The 13,606-nt window shown below is 37.3% G+C and overlaps 2 pseudogenes; one reads left to right on the top strand and one right to left on the bottom strand.

The window, feature by feature from the left end:
* The first annotated feature begins 2,626 nt into the window (after positions 1-2,626).
* On the top strand, positions 2,627-9,731 carry LOC124967972 (RING-box protein 2-like; annotated as a pseudogene).
* A 2,151-nt stretch (positions 9,732-11,882) lies between these two features.
* Positions 11,883-13,059, bottom strand: LOC124967971 (ubiquitin carboxyl-terminal hydrolase 12-like; annotated as a pseudogene).
* Positions 13,060-13,606: the final 547 nt, after the last annotated feature.

Genomic DNA, 13,606 nt, shown 5'->3' with positions numbered 1-13,606 from the left:
GAATGAAATTAGACCCTCATCACACCATGCACAGACCAACCACTCAAAATGGATTGAAGACTTAAATATAAGACTGCAAACTCTAAGACTTCTGTAAAAGGAAACAGAAGAAAGCTCTGTGATATTGGTTTGGGCAATGATTCCATAGCTGTCCACCTACAAGTAAAGACTGCAAAAACAAAAATCGAAAAATGGGATTGCTTCAACTAAATCAGCTTCCACAAAGAAAAATAAGCAGTCTACAGAGTGAAGGGTGCCTACAGACCTTTAGAACCTACAGAAACTATAAAATTTGTTCAAATTCTCTATGTATTTATTCCAAGCATATTCATGGAGACAGTTCCTTCAAGTATATCCTAAGCAACAGAATGGAAGGCTATATTTGGAAAACATACATTGGATAGAAGGTCAATGTCTAAAATAGTTGGCATTCAAATAACCCAATAGTGAGGATACAAGACTCAATAATAAATAAGCAAGGATCTGAGCAACCAGGCCTCAAAGGAATTAAAATGTCCAACAAGTACATGAAAAAAAAAAGTCAACATCATAGCATACAGGATAATGCAAAGTATACCCAAAATGAAAGGTCAACTCACATCTGTTAGAGACGTTACTGTCAAAAACACAGATGGTGACAAATATCGTCAAGGATATGGAAAAAATGCACACTTGGATGTGTTTTATAGCAACATAATAGAAAACATTATGGAAATTACTCAAAAAATTTTAAAACACAACTACCAACTGCGGCTTTATCATGGCAGCATTATTCTCAGCAGTCAAAGTATGGTTTCAACACAAGTTTATACTATTCTATGTATAGATTTAAAAACGGGGTGCACATAAACAATTGAATGCTAGTCAGGCATAAAGGAAAGATAAGCCTGGCATTTGCTACAACTTGGATGAACTTGTATAATCAATCATGTTTAGTGAAATGAAGCAGGTGTAGAAAGAAACACTGCATGAGCACACTTACATGTCGCTCTAAAAAGCTAGAACGTGTAGAAATAGAAAATGGTGATACCAGAGACTGTGAGTGAAGGACTTGGGAGACACTGGTCAAAGGGCACAACATTTCACTCAGAAAGGAGTAATGATTTTTTGAGTTCATTGTATATCACAATGATTACAATCAATAACAATAACATGTACTTTAGTAAAAGGGACAGATACACAGAATGAGGAAAATATTTGCAAAACACAAAGCCGATAATGATAAAGTGTCCTGACAATATAATTGAAGTTTACAAAATCAGAAACAAAGGTACAAACTATATAACTGCTAAATGTTCCAACCCACGGTATTTCTCCACAGAAGATACATTAACTGCAACAAGCCCCCGAAAGTGCTCAATTACTCATAGGGAAATGCAAATCAAAAGCAAAATGCAATGCTGCTTCCCTGCCAATTGAATACTGTACTTTTTATAAAATTAAAAATGATGAGTGTGGACAAAGGTATAAAAAAACCAGAAACTTCACACATTCTGAAATGTAAAATATGCCAGCTAGAAGGAAAAACAGTAACCATGTAATTACCGTGTGATCCAGAAGTCCCACTCCAATATGTATTACTAAAAAACTGATGATATACCTAAAGAAGACAGGTTCTGAGAGTGCGTCATCAGGCAGTGTCGAAACTCTGAAAGGGTTCTCTCATAAGGAAACATGACCAGGACATCACCAGGCAATGTAATATGGGACCATATGTGCAGTCTGACATTTACCAGAACACTGATAATGCAGCACGTGACTGTACTTAAACAATAAAGGTGTGCGCATACGCAGGATGTGGAAGTCATGATAGTTGTAAGATGGAGATTATCCAAATGTCCCCACTAATGAACTGACAGACAACTCATGGTATATACATAATATGAAACATTACTCAGCAATTGAAAGGCAGAGAGTTGACATTAACCAATCAAACAGCCAAGGGGAAGGAGGAAAGTGAAGAAGGAGGGAATGAGTGATGAAATAGAGGAAAAGGAAAGGAAAGGTAGACAGAAGCAAAGAACAAGGATCAGAAGAATGCAGCAATATCTCAGAGTTATCCTGGGCATTATATCACCATGAATCAAGTGAACATCCCCACTCTAAAATTAGATTCAGGGTTCCATGAGCAATATTCAGTCATCGTTGCAAAAGGTAGGATATTCAAAGTAGGAGCTTCAGTTTACAATTATACTCTATCCCAGTCTCAGTCTCGTACATTCAGATTTATGTAAATGGGATAACACATCTCAAAGAAGTCTTTCCAGGATGAATATGGTCATACAGGTAAAGGAGAAAAAGTCCTGACACAAGGAGCTCTTTGATCTAATAATTTTCATTTTTCTGTCTCTAGAGAAATCAGGAATACATTCATATTAATGTGAAAAACATTAACTTCCAAGTAATATTTTTTGAGGAAACTATGTCATCACTTAATATGTTATTTTAGGGGGGAAAAGACACTGAAATTCACAACACTGGCCTTAGCGGGGACAATGTCTTCTTGCCTCTGAGATCATTGATCCATCACAGTCAAGAGGCTGCACTGCTGAGGAGTCTCCCCAGGGCCCCCTTCACATCCTTATTCCTCAGACTGTAGATGAAGGGGTTCAGCATGGGGGTGACCATGGTGTACATCACTGAGGCCACTGTACTTCCCTGTGGAGAATGGGCCACAGCAGAACTGAGGTAAAACCCAAGTGCTGTTCCATAGAACAAGGAGACCACACAGAGGTGAGACCCACAGGTGGAAAATGCTTTATACTTGCTATCAATGGAGGACATGTTCATTAAGGAGGAGACAATCTGAGAGTAAGAGAAGAGGATCCCAGTCATAGGAAACATGCCCAGCAGGGCAGTTGACACATACAAAAAGATGATATTGATGAAGGTGTCAGAGCTGGCTACCTTGAGAAGCTGAGCCACTTCACAGAAGAAATGTGAGATTTTGGTGCCTATGGAGGTCAGTCAGTTAGGAGAATATGATTCAGAGAAATCCAGAACAGGATGATCCAAGACAGAAAAACTAGCAGTCCACAGAACCAGGGGTTCATGTTGACTCTGTAGTTCAGAGGGTGACAGATGGCCTCAAAATGATCAAAGGCCATCACTGTCAGTAGAAAATTTTCCATTCATTCCAGAAAAAGTATTTAAAAAATACACTTGAATGAGGCATTCTGTGTAGCAGATATATTTGCTTTCTCCTTGGATGTTCACCAGCATCTTTGGGACTGTGGTGGAGATGAAGCAGATGTCAAAGAAGGACATGTTGGAGAAGAAGAAGTACATGGGTGTGTGAAGGTGGGAGTCAGTGCTGGTGGCCAGGATAATGAGTAGGTTCCAAGGACTATGACCAGTACATGAACAGAAAAAGAGCAAAGAGAAGGGGCTGTAGCTCTGGATCATCTGAGAGGCTCAGGAGGAGGAATTGTGATACGCCAGTATGGTTCTCTGCTTGAATGTATCCAGTGTTATCTTCTGGGGAAGGAGGTAAAAGCAAGGTTCAAAGAGCAGTCAGCTGGAGCCTCACTTTGTTATTACTTTACAACACCACCCTTGGCTGGATGTCCTACAATATATGCTGTGTTGATTCCAGTGTGACTTTCTCAGTCTAGCAGTAGCTAATTTTTCTTTTAAAGTATATAACCACTCAGACTTCATTTAAATTATCAGAAATCAAGAGTGGCTATCCAAATATAGAAAATTTAATTGAGATTCCTGTCACCCTGTAAAAGAACAACTTCGTGTGGATCATAGACCTTAATGTAAGACCAGAAGTATTGAAACTACTAGAGGAAAATAGGAGAAACACTTGGAAATATTGACACAGAAAACCCCTTCCCAAGTAGGACTCCAATATCTTTGGAAATAAAAGCAAATATTGACAAATGGGATTATATCCAACTAAAAATCTTCTGTACATTAGAGAAAATAAAATAGTAAAGAGACAGCCTGCATAATGGGAGAAAATGTTAGCCAGGTGTTCACTGAACAGAGGATTAATATCCAGAATATATAAAGAACTTAAACAATTTAAAAGTAAAAAATCAAGTAATCTAATCAGTAAGTGGGCAAAAGAACTGAACAGAGACATTTTGACAAGGGAATTATAAAGGGCCAATAAATATATAAAAAAAGAATTAATATCTTTTACCCTCAGGGAAATTAAAATCAAAGCTGCATTAAGAATCTAGCTCACTCCTGTCAGAATGGTTATTATCAACAAAATGAAACAATAACCAATGGTGGTAGGGATATGACAGAAAATCAACCATCAAATGCTGCTGGTGGGACTGTAAATTAGTGTAAACACTATGGAAAACCGTATGAAGCTCCTTGAAAAACAAAATAAGTAACTACTATATGATCCAGACATACCATTCCTGAGTATATGCTCAAAGAAAATGAACTCAGTATAAAAAAGAGAGATTTGCATGCCTGTGTTTATAATTGTAGTACTACACTCAAAAGGAAAGTTAAGAAATCTCTCCAGGTGCCTGTCAATAAAATAATGGAAATTTCAAAATGGTCTGTATATACATGGTGGAGTGTTATTCAGCCATAAATAATAATTAAGTCATGTCACTTTTAGGAAAATAGATAGAACTGGATGTTAAATGAAAGAACTCACATGCAGAAAGAAAAGTATCATATATTTTTCTCATGTGAAAACAACAACAAAAAGATGATCTGTAAGTGGAAGAAGGACTATTATTGAAATGGAAGGGGAAGTGGGGAGTGGGGACAGAGGGAAGGGAAATAGAGGACAGCAGGGAAGGTGGACATGACCAAAACATGGTAGACACAAGTGGAAATGTCACAGTCAAACCCATTAATTCATACAATCAATGTGCATTAATAATTGTAATTTATAAAACACAACAAACTAACATAAACCACTCTTTTATCACTGGTTCACTAGTTTTAATTCCCCTTCATAAATCTGTGAACATGAGTTACTTTTTCTTTGATATGACCCATCCATAAGAGTTGAAGACCTTTCACTTTTCTTGCTTGGCCATGTCCATGATCCCTTATGCAACTGCTTTACAGTAGTGATTAAACGGGATTTCTTAATTCAAATAATCTTGTTTTCTGTGACTTGACACTTCATAGTGATATGACATTTTCTCTCAGTGCCTCATTTTCCTCTTTATATATATGAAGTAATTGCAAACACCTTTGTTGTGAAGTTTAAAAATGCCTTGGTATTCAGTAGGAGTCTCAGTAGATGACATCATCACCATAGTTAAAGTTCTTTTAAATTCCTTTATGGTATTTTGGATATATAAATCTCCCAATGTGGAGTGCAGAGATATGATTTTTAAATAGAATTCTTGAGTCAGACTTCCTGGAATAGAGTTTTACTCCACCAACACATTGTCTCTGTGGTCTTGAGAAAGTTATTTAAACTCTCTTCATTACAAGGACCTCACCTCTACAGCAGACACCATAAGCATACACTATATCGTAGGACTGAGGAGTGAAAGTAAATGAAAGGATGTTAATTGTTCTCCTGTGGTTCCTTGACAGGCAGTGGGCATTTCATAGAGATGAACTTCTGTTTCTAACTTCTCAATAACTGTCTTGCATGGTTACCAATTGTCAATGTCCTCTTAAACCATGGACAGAATTCTGATCATTACAAAAACAATTTGGTTTGTCTGCTGTACAGCACTTATAATTAGTCAGGCTCCCTATGGCTCCTTCTCTCAGAGAATGCCTGCTGGGTGAACTCTCAGGAGAGGAAAATACATGTGAACCACCTGGATATGAGCACATTAAAGTCATCTGTGGGTCTGAAGTTGAGACAGTTTTGTCTCATCATTTGTCTTTCAAGGAATTTAGATGACTGTCATACTGTAGGTACAGAACAAATACAATTGCTGGAAGTATAATAAAGAAGAAAACCAAAATGTCTAATAGAGCACAAAAGAGAAATCTTCCAACTTATCATATACCTGGAAATAGGCAGAGAATTCAATAGAGAGTTAAGTAACATGCATTTATGTTAATTTTAAAAGATTAACAATACCAATTTGAGAAATGAAAGAGAGCTTAAGATCACGTTTGCTTACATAATTCATCATAAAATTAAGTCAATGAAGTTAAATCATAACTCCTAAGCACAATGTACAAGTTGCATTTGAGAAAAAATATGTCATTACTGTGTGTTGCAGCCTATCAGTAAATGAAGAAATTAAAGAAAAAAGTAAATAAATAAATGATAGTATTTGAGTTAAAATATGATAGACTTTGAGTTAAATTTTTGAACATCATGGATCTCCTCTGGATCTGCTCCAACTTCTGACTCCAATATCTTCCTAAGATTTGAAGGAATCAATAACATAAAGAAAGGAAATTGGCATGAATGCTGAAGGTCAGAAATAATTATGCTAATGGCAGATATTGTGTGGACCTTTAGGTGAAATGATAACCATCCCAATATAGAACCAATAACTGTTATGGTAAGCAAAATCTGCGAGTAAATATCACTAGGGTCTATGACAGAAAATTATAATCAGCCTTGGAACAAAACAACAGATCCTCAGTGAGTACTAAGCAAATAAAATGGATGCAGGAAATTGAACAGGGGCCTACAATTATAGGAAAGAGAGAAGAGTTGCAGACTCTCTAGAAAGTAACACTTTCAGAAGAGAGGCTCTAGATTCCAAAAAGTGAGAAACAGAAAAAGAAAAAATAGCTAGAAGAGACAAATCTCAATGACAACTAAAGTGCCTTCAAAATATAGGAACTTCATCTTCACAGACTGAAGTAATGTGGAACATTCTTATTTGTGAGGTAAAGCCCAGTACCCACTTTTTTCCCTTTTTCCTTCTTACTCCACCAGCCTCACTGGGACAGGGTGACTCCCTCCAGTGGTTGTCATGAAAGCTCTCTCTTCTCTACCATCTTTCCCCAGGAAGCCCACTGGGTTTTCACAGAGGCTGAGACAGAGAACTACAGCTGGTGACCACAAGAGTATTATTAATTTTTCTCATGTTTCAATGTTTGAACTATCAGAGCATCTCATTAAATAAATTGTTCTATTTTCTTTCCATTCTCCAAACCATTTAGCTCTCTCTGGGTACAAAGGAGAAAACAGAGTAGAAAATTTCAGTCTATTTTGCATCTGTAAAGGTAAGGCAGGGAGGGAGATGGATTCATTTCCTGCTGGAAAAACCTTTTTCATTAGTTTGATTTAAAAGTCATAAAGTATCCACTAAGGAAAGGTGAATTTTTACAAGGGACTAATCCCTCCTCTCCTCCTTCACTATTATCCCCTATCTCTACTCAACTAGTCTCCCTTCTCTTTTCATAAAATCCCCTACCCTTTTCCCTTCTCTTCTCCCTAGTTTTTACATATCAGAGGAAGCATATGACCCTGAACACTCTGAGTTTGACTTATGTTACTTAATATAATGTATAGTTCCACCTATTTTCCTGCAAATTACATTTGATTTTTCTTTATGACTGAATAAAACTCTATTGTGTGTAAGGATCACATTTTATTTATCCATTCATATGTAGATGGATACTCAGGCTGGTTCCATAATTTTGGCTATTGTGAATTGTTCTGCTATAAACATGGGTATGCATGTACTGTGTAGATTGCTGACTAATCCTTTTGGATAAATACTAAGGAGCAGTACAGCTGGGTCATAAAGTGGTTCCATCCCTAGTGTTTTGAAGAAACTCCATATTGATTTCCATAGTGATTGTACTAATTTACAATCCCATCAACAAGACATATCTTGCTTTCCCCCACATCCTTATCAGCATTTATCATTATTTGTATTCTCAGTGATTGCCATTCTAACTTGCGTGAGATGAAATCTGTGTAGTTTTGATTTATATTTCTCTGATTACCAAAGACATTGAATATTTTTTCATGTTTCTTGACCATTTATATTTCTTCATTGAGAAGTGTCTTTTCAGTTCATTTGTCCATTACTTGATTGGGTTATTCATTTTGTTTTTGTTTTCTTTTCTTTTGGTGTTAAGTTTTTGAGTTCTTTATATACTCTAGGAGAATAGCTGGAAAAGATATTCTCCTATTTAGGCTCCTTCTTCATGCTCGTTTCCTTTTTTGTGCAGAAGCTTTTTAATTTGATGCCATATGACTTATTAACTCTTGGTTTTATTTCCTGGGCTTTGAGAGTCTATTGAGGAAGACATTTCCTCTGCAAATATGTTGGAATGTTCACCCTATGTTTTCTTCTGGCAATTACAAAGTTTCTGTTCTAAAGCCTAGATTTTTGAACTGCTCTGAATTAACTTTTGTGCAGAGAGATATATAGGGATCTAATTTCATTTTTCTACATATGCTGTCCTAGCACCATTTATTATAAAAGCTGTCTTTTCTCCAGTGTGTATTTTTTGTAACTTTGTCAAGGATCAGATGACTGTAGATGTGTGGGTTGGTCTCTGTGTCTTCTATTCTATATGACTGGTCTATGTGTCTGTTTTTATGCCAGTACCTTGCAGTTTTTGTTTCTACAGCTCTGTAGTATAATTTGAAGCCAGGCATTGTAATGCCTCCAGATTTGCTTTTTTCCCCCTGAGGATTGCTTTGGCCATTCAGGATCTTTTGTGATTCCACATGAATTTTAGGACTATTTTTTTCTAGTTCTGTAAATAATGCCATTGATATTTTGAGGGGGATTGCATTGAATTTGTAGATCATTTTTGGTAATGTGGTCATTCTGACAATATTAATTCTGCCTGTCCATGAACATGGGAAGTCTTTCCATCTTCTGGGGTTTCTTCAATTTCTTCCTTCAGTGCTCTATAATTTTCAGGGTAGAGATCTTTCACCCCCTTTGTTAGTTTAATTCTAAAGTATTTTTTTTTGACTATCATGAATTGGAATTTTTCTCTGATTTTATTCTCAGTAGAATAATAGGTAAAAGGTTTACTAAATAAATTTAGAAAAGTGAAGAACTTTAAAAAATTACTTCCCGAAAAGTTTGATAAAGAACATCCAAGGATTGATTGCCATTTTTTCAAATATAATTTTCGATTATTTTGTGTACGTTACATTTGGCTATCAGAAAACTTACTGATGCATGGAGAATGTCAACTGCAATAGTTTACATGCATTTTATGCTACATATATAACTTCTTAAAAGCCCTAATGGAATAAATTCATAAACCTAAATTTTAATTTCCAATCAGATCTGTATGGTTAGAAGGTAAAAAAAGAACTTGTGTTTTGGATTAGTGGTCTACTTCATCTAAATATAGTCATGAAAAGATTCCCAGCTGTTACACGGGCTGCTAGAATCGTGACAAATATATTCTTTCTGAGGTAAAATATGAACATGATCTAACTGTGATGACATGATTTTTTCCAAGCATGACTCAGCTTGAAACATCAGACTAAGAATTCTCGGGCTCCACCGCGGCCAAAGGCAAGAGGGCGAGGAACCCTGCGCCTCCTGGTCCCACGCAGGAGCGCAGGCTGCAAGTCGGGGCGACAGGAGTGGAACGCGGTGGCCAGGTGGAACTGGGCGGTGGAGAGCAGCACGTGCGCCCGCCGCAGGGTCCGGGTGATGGATGCCGGACTTAGACGTCAAGCTGAAAGCAACTAGAGGGTTGTGCTGAGGTCTGGGGAGTGCGATCGTTCCTTCCTCTACGGCTGCATGTCCCTGTGGGTGAAGCGGAGCAGTCGCTGCACCCTCTGCCGACAGGGCTGGGTGGTCCAGAGAATTGGCAGGCAGGAGTGGTAGGTGGCTTTCTCGGTGCTGTCCGGTGCCCAGTGGAGGCCAGAACACCCAGGGAACTGATTCTTCAGATCGGAGTCTTGGGTAGATCGTGCTGTCCGGTGCCCAGCGGAGGCTAGAACACTCAGGAACCTATTCTCCAGATCAGAGTCGTGGGCAGATCGTGCTGTCCAGTGCCCAGCGGAGGCTAGAACACTCAGGAACCTATTCTCCAGATCAGAGTCATGGGCAGATCGTGCTGTCCAGTGCCCAGCGGAGGCCAGAACACTCAGGGAACCGATTCTCCAGATCGGAGTCGCCGAACCTGTGGTTCTTTGGGACTCATCAAAGGCACGGTTTAGCACTTCAACAGTTTTGATTTTCAAAATTCTCTACAATTAAGAAGATGATTTATTAAAGATGGTCTTTCCTACCTCTGTGGTATGTGTCACACACGCTGCTTAAAAGTGCTAAAAAGGAGAGAATTCCAGGTGGAATGAAATTTATGATTTACCTGTCTACATACAAGGAACTTTGGAAACAGTTCCAATCACAGGAGGACTTTTTGCATGCTTCTGGTTGATCAGTTAAAAAGAGAGAGAATGTTATAGTAACAAATAAAGCGTAGTTTAAAACCCGACTCTTATCCTCAATTTGTTGCTGATTTTTTTATGGGAAGCAGGGACAATTCATGGCATCTTTATTTGAAATAATAATTTTGATTTTGGACCAGTGAACAGGGTAAATAAAATCTAACTTTCAGGCATATGGAATTTTTTTTCTTTTCTTTTTTTTTTTGGCATATGGAATTCTGATTGCCTTTGAAATTATTCTCATTTTTGACTCATCAAGAAAACCAAAATCCATACTTACTCACAGTTAAATCATTGAGTTTAAAGGACAGAGATATTTTCTAGTTCAGGTCAGATTATGTTGTTATTGTTATGTTTTAGGCAAAATACTAATGAGGGGGAAACTGTTTACCATTGTAGCATTGGATTAAAAACTTAATCACACAGTGTTTTAATAAATTATTTATTGTTAAAAAAAAAGAATTCTAAAGACTAGTCTAGCACCACTGCATCAGAATTACTTTAATCATTTCAAGAACTATAGGGTATTTTTTTAGTTTTTTATTCTATTGAAATTAAACCTGAGTCAAACAGGTGACTTATCAACTATGGCAAAAGCACAAATATTAAGCAGGAGATATCAGTTCCTCCTGAAAATAATATTTATCTCTTCTCATTGCAATTTTTCTCAATCTTTTTGATTTTGGATAGAATTTTAAATTCACCTTGAAAATAGATACAAATAAAAAGTACAACTTGGCCAGACAAAATTAGTAATAATATGTTTAATTCTACTGACAGAATTATGGGGACTTCATACAATATTTAGTCTCTACTAGTTTATGTAAAATAAATAGGGAAAAATTATAATTAAAAAGCCAATCCTTCCCCTTGGGGGAAAAAGTCCATTTTCAACCAACCATTGCCTACATACATATAGTACATGTTACTGTAAAGTTCTTCAGAGAAGCAAGACATATTTGTCTTCCTGACACTAAATTCTATTATGTTAATTTTGCACAACAGGAAGGCAACTTCAAGTGTTGGGCCCAAAAGTATTTGTGGTTTACGCTTGAAAAGACCACTGACTGTGCTTCCCTACCCACCAAACCTGGGCATGTGTGGTTGTGTTCAGTCTCATTTCCACGTCATCAGTTCAACCTGCCAAAGATTCCAATTCTTTCCACTGCACCCTGAGGATTTCAAATCATTATTGCTTCAATTAATAAAGAGAAAAATGTATGTCAATAACTGGAAGACTATTTACAAAAGGAGCTGGTCTCTCTAGTTTCCTTTTTTTTTCTTTGTTTTTTTTTTTGGTACCAGGGATTTCACTCAGGGTCATTCGACCACTGAGCCACATCCCCAGTCCTATTTTGTATTTTATTTTGAGACAGGGTCCCACTGAGTTGCTTAGCGCCTCACTTTTGCTCAGCCTGGCTTTGAACTCGAGATCCTTCTGCCTCATCCTCCTGAGTCGCTGGGATTACAGGTGTGAGCCACTGTGCCAGCTTCATTTCCTTTTTATATGGGAACTGTAAAAACAGCATAATACCTGAGCAAATAAATCAACTACCATGATAGAGTTTGTTAATCCATCTTTACTTTACTGTGTGCAGATTATGCTGCCTCCCCTGAACTTTGTGTTTCTCTTTTCTTGAAAAGTGAGTGCTTGATTCTTCCCAAAATTACCAGTCAAGAAATTAGACAGAAAGTATGTTTGAGTTATCTTTGAGTTCTTCGAGATATATGAGATTAACCAGTGGAATTTTTCAACAGCTTGTGCATCTGTGTGCTTCTACAGCATCACCATCAAACAACCACCAAAAGTCTTTACTCTTAACTCTTGTGATGTAATGACCTCAGCTGGGGTCATTCCACAGTGAAGCTCTATAGCAACAAAGTGGTTCACTCTGTCAGGATTATCTGCATCACTTGAAGTATCAAACAAAGGAAGTTCTAAAGGGAAAACACTCGGCAAGAAAGTCTGTTTCCATGAAGATTATCTACATACTTAAACCTGTTCAGGTGTAGAGCTAGAACAGTGGGGAATGTTTAAAGTTCAACCCCTTTGTGTGCTTCCTGCTTGCTGTGACAGCTCTTCATAGTAATATTTATGTTCACTGCCCAGTGTCTGTGTTGCTAAAGTCCCTTAAACAGTGAGTGATTGATGTGTTTTGCTCCACATCAATGGAAATGTCTAAAAAGTCATCTTTTCTACTTACAATTTCAAAATTAAGATAGCAGTTTTCATTTGTTAATGTACTTTGAAAAATCTCATGAGCCCACATTGGGGCTGGTATGCTATTATTGTTTTCACTATCAATATAACCATTAGTAAGTAACATTTTGTTTTTCCTTCTTTGTCTTCTTGTGAAATATCAATAATTGAATGGGGCAGGTAATTTAAGAATTCATGGGCATCTTGGTGCATATAGTTGTCAAAAAGCTCACTTTCTGTCCTTAATCTTGTTCTGAACTTCTTAAGAAGGATAACTCCAACCTTTTCCCTCTGAGTGGTTTTGCTGTGTAAGAGATCTGCTAAGAACCTGAGGTTCTCCTTCCTAGACTGACTCTGGTATGCCAAAGTTGTTTCCCCTAAATGGATCACAGAAATAAAGTGCTCAAAATAAACTGAATTGCAGTAAGAGGTGTTCCCAGAATTGATTAATTCAAAATTGTTCTGGATGACGGAAAATTCTGGACCAGTCTCTCTAATGCTATGCACTGGTGCCCAATGGCCCAATGGAAGCAAATTTAGAGACTGTCATTAGAATTTCCATCAGCTCAATGCCATCCATCTGCCAACCAAACACTGCAGCTGAAATACAAATATAATGGTTAAACTAATAAAGCTTTTAGCAGAAAGCTGAAGAATAGAGGAATAAAGAACAGTGGTGTATATACACAATGGAACACCATACAGTCATTAAATATAAGATAATCCTGATATTTGCTATCATATGGATGAACCTGTACGACATTTTGACAAGGGAAATGAGACAGGCATAGGAGGACAAACACTGCCTGAATTGACTCATACGTGGATCTAAAAATGTAGAACTCAGAGAAACAGAGGCAACAGTGACTATTAAAGGCTGTGAGGTAGAGGGTAGGGAGCTGCTGGTTAAAAGGCACAAAGGATTAGTAACTTTAAGAGATCTATTGTACATCATGCTGATTGCAATCAATAGTAATAAACTGTATAATTGAGAAAAGGGGAAAGATATCACAAGAAGGGAGAAAATATTGGCAAAATACATATGTGAATAGTCTGTGCAGGAAAAGTCTTTGTTCTCTGCCTGAATGTTCACTGGCATCTTTGGGACT

This window comes from Sciurus carolinensis, chromosome 17, assembly GCF_902686445.1.
Source record: "Sciurus carolinensis chromosome 17, mSciCar1.2, whole genome shotgun sequence".
Classification (NCBI taxonomy): Eukaryota; Metazoa; Chordata; class Mammalia; order Rodentia; family Sciuridae; genus Sciurus; species Sciurus carolinensis.
Note: the sequence above shows the minus strand (reverse complement) of the source record. Positions and strands in the feature narration are given on the sequence as shown.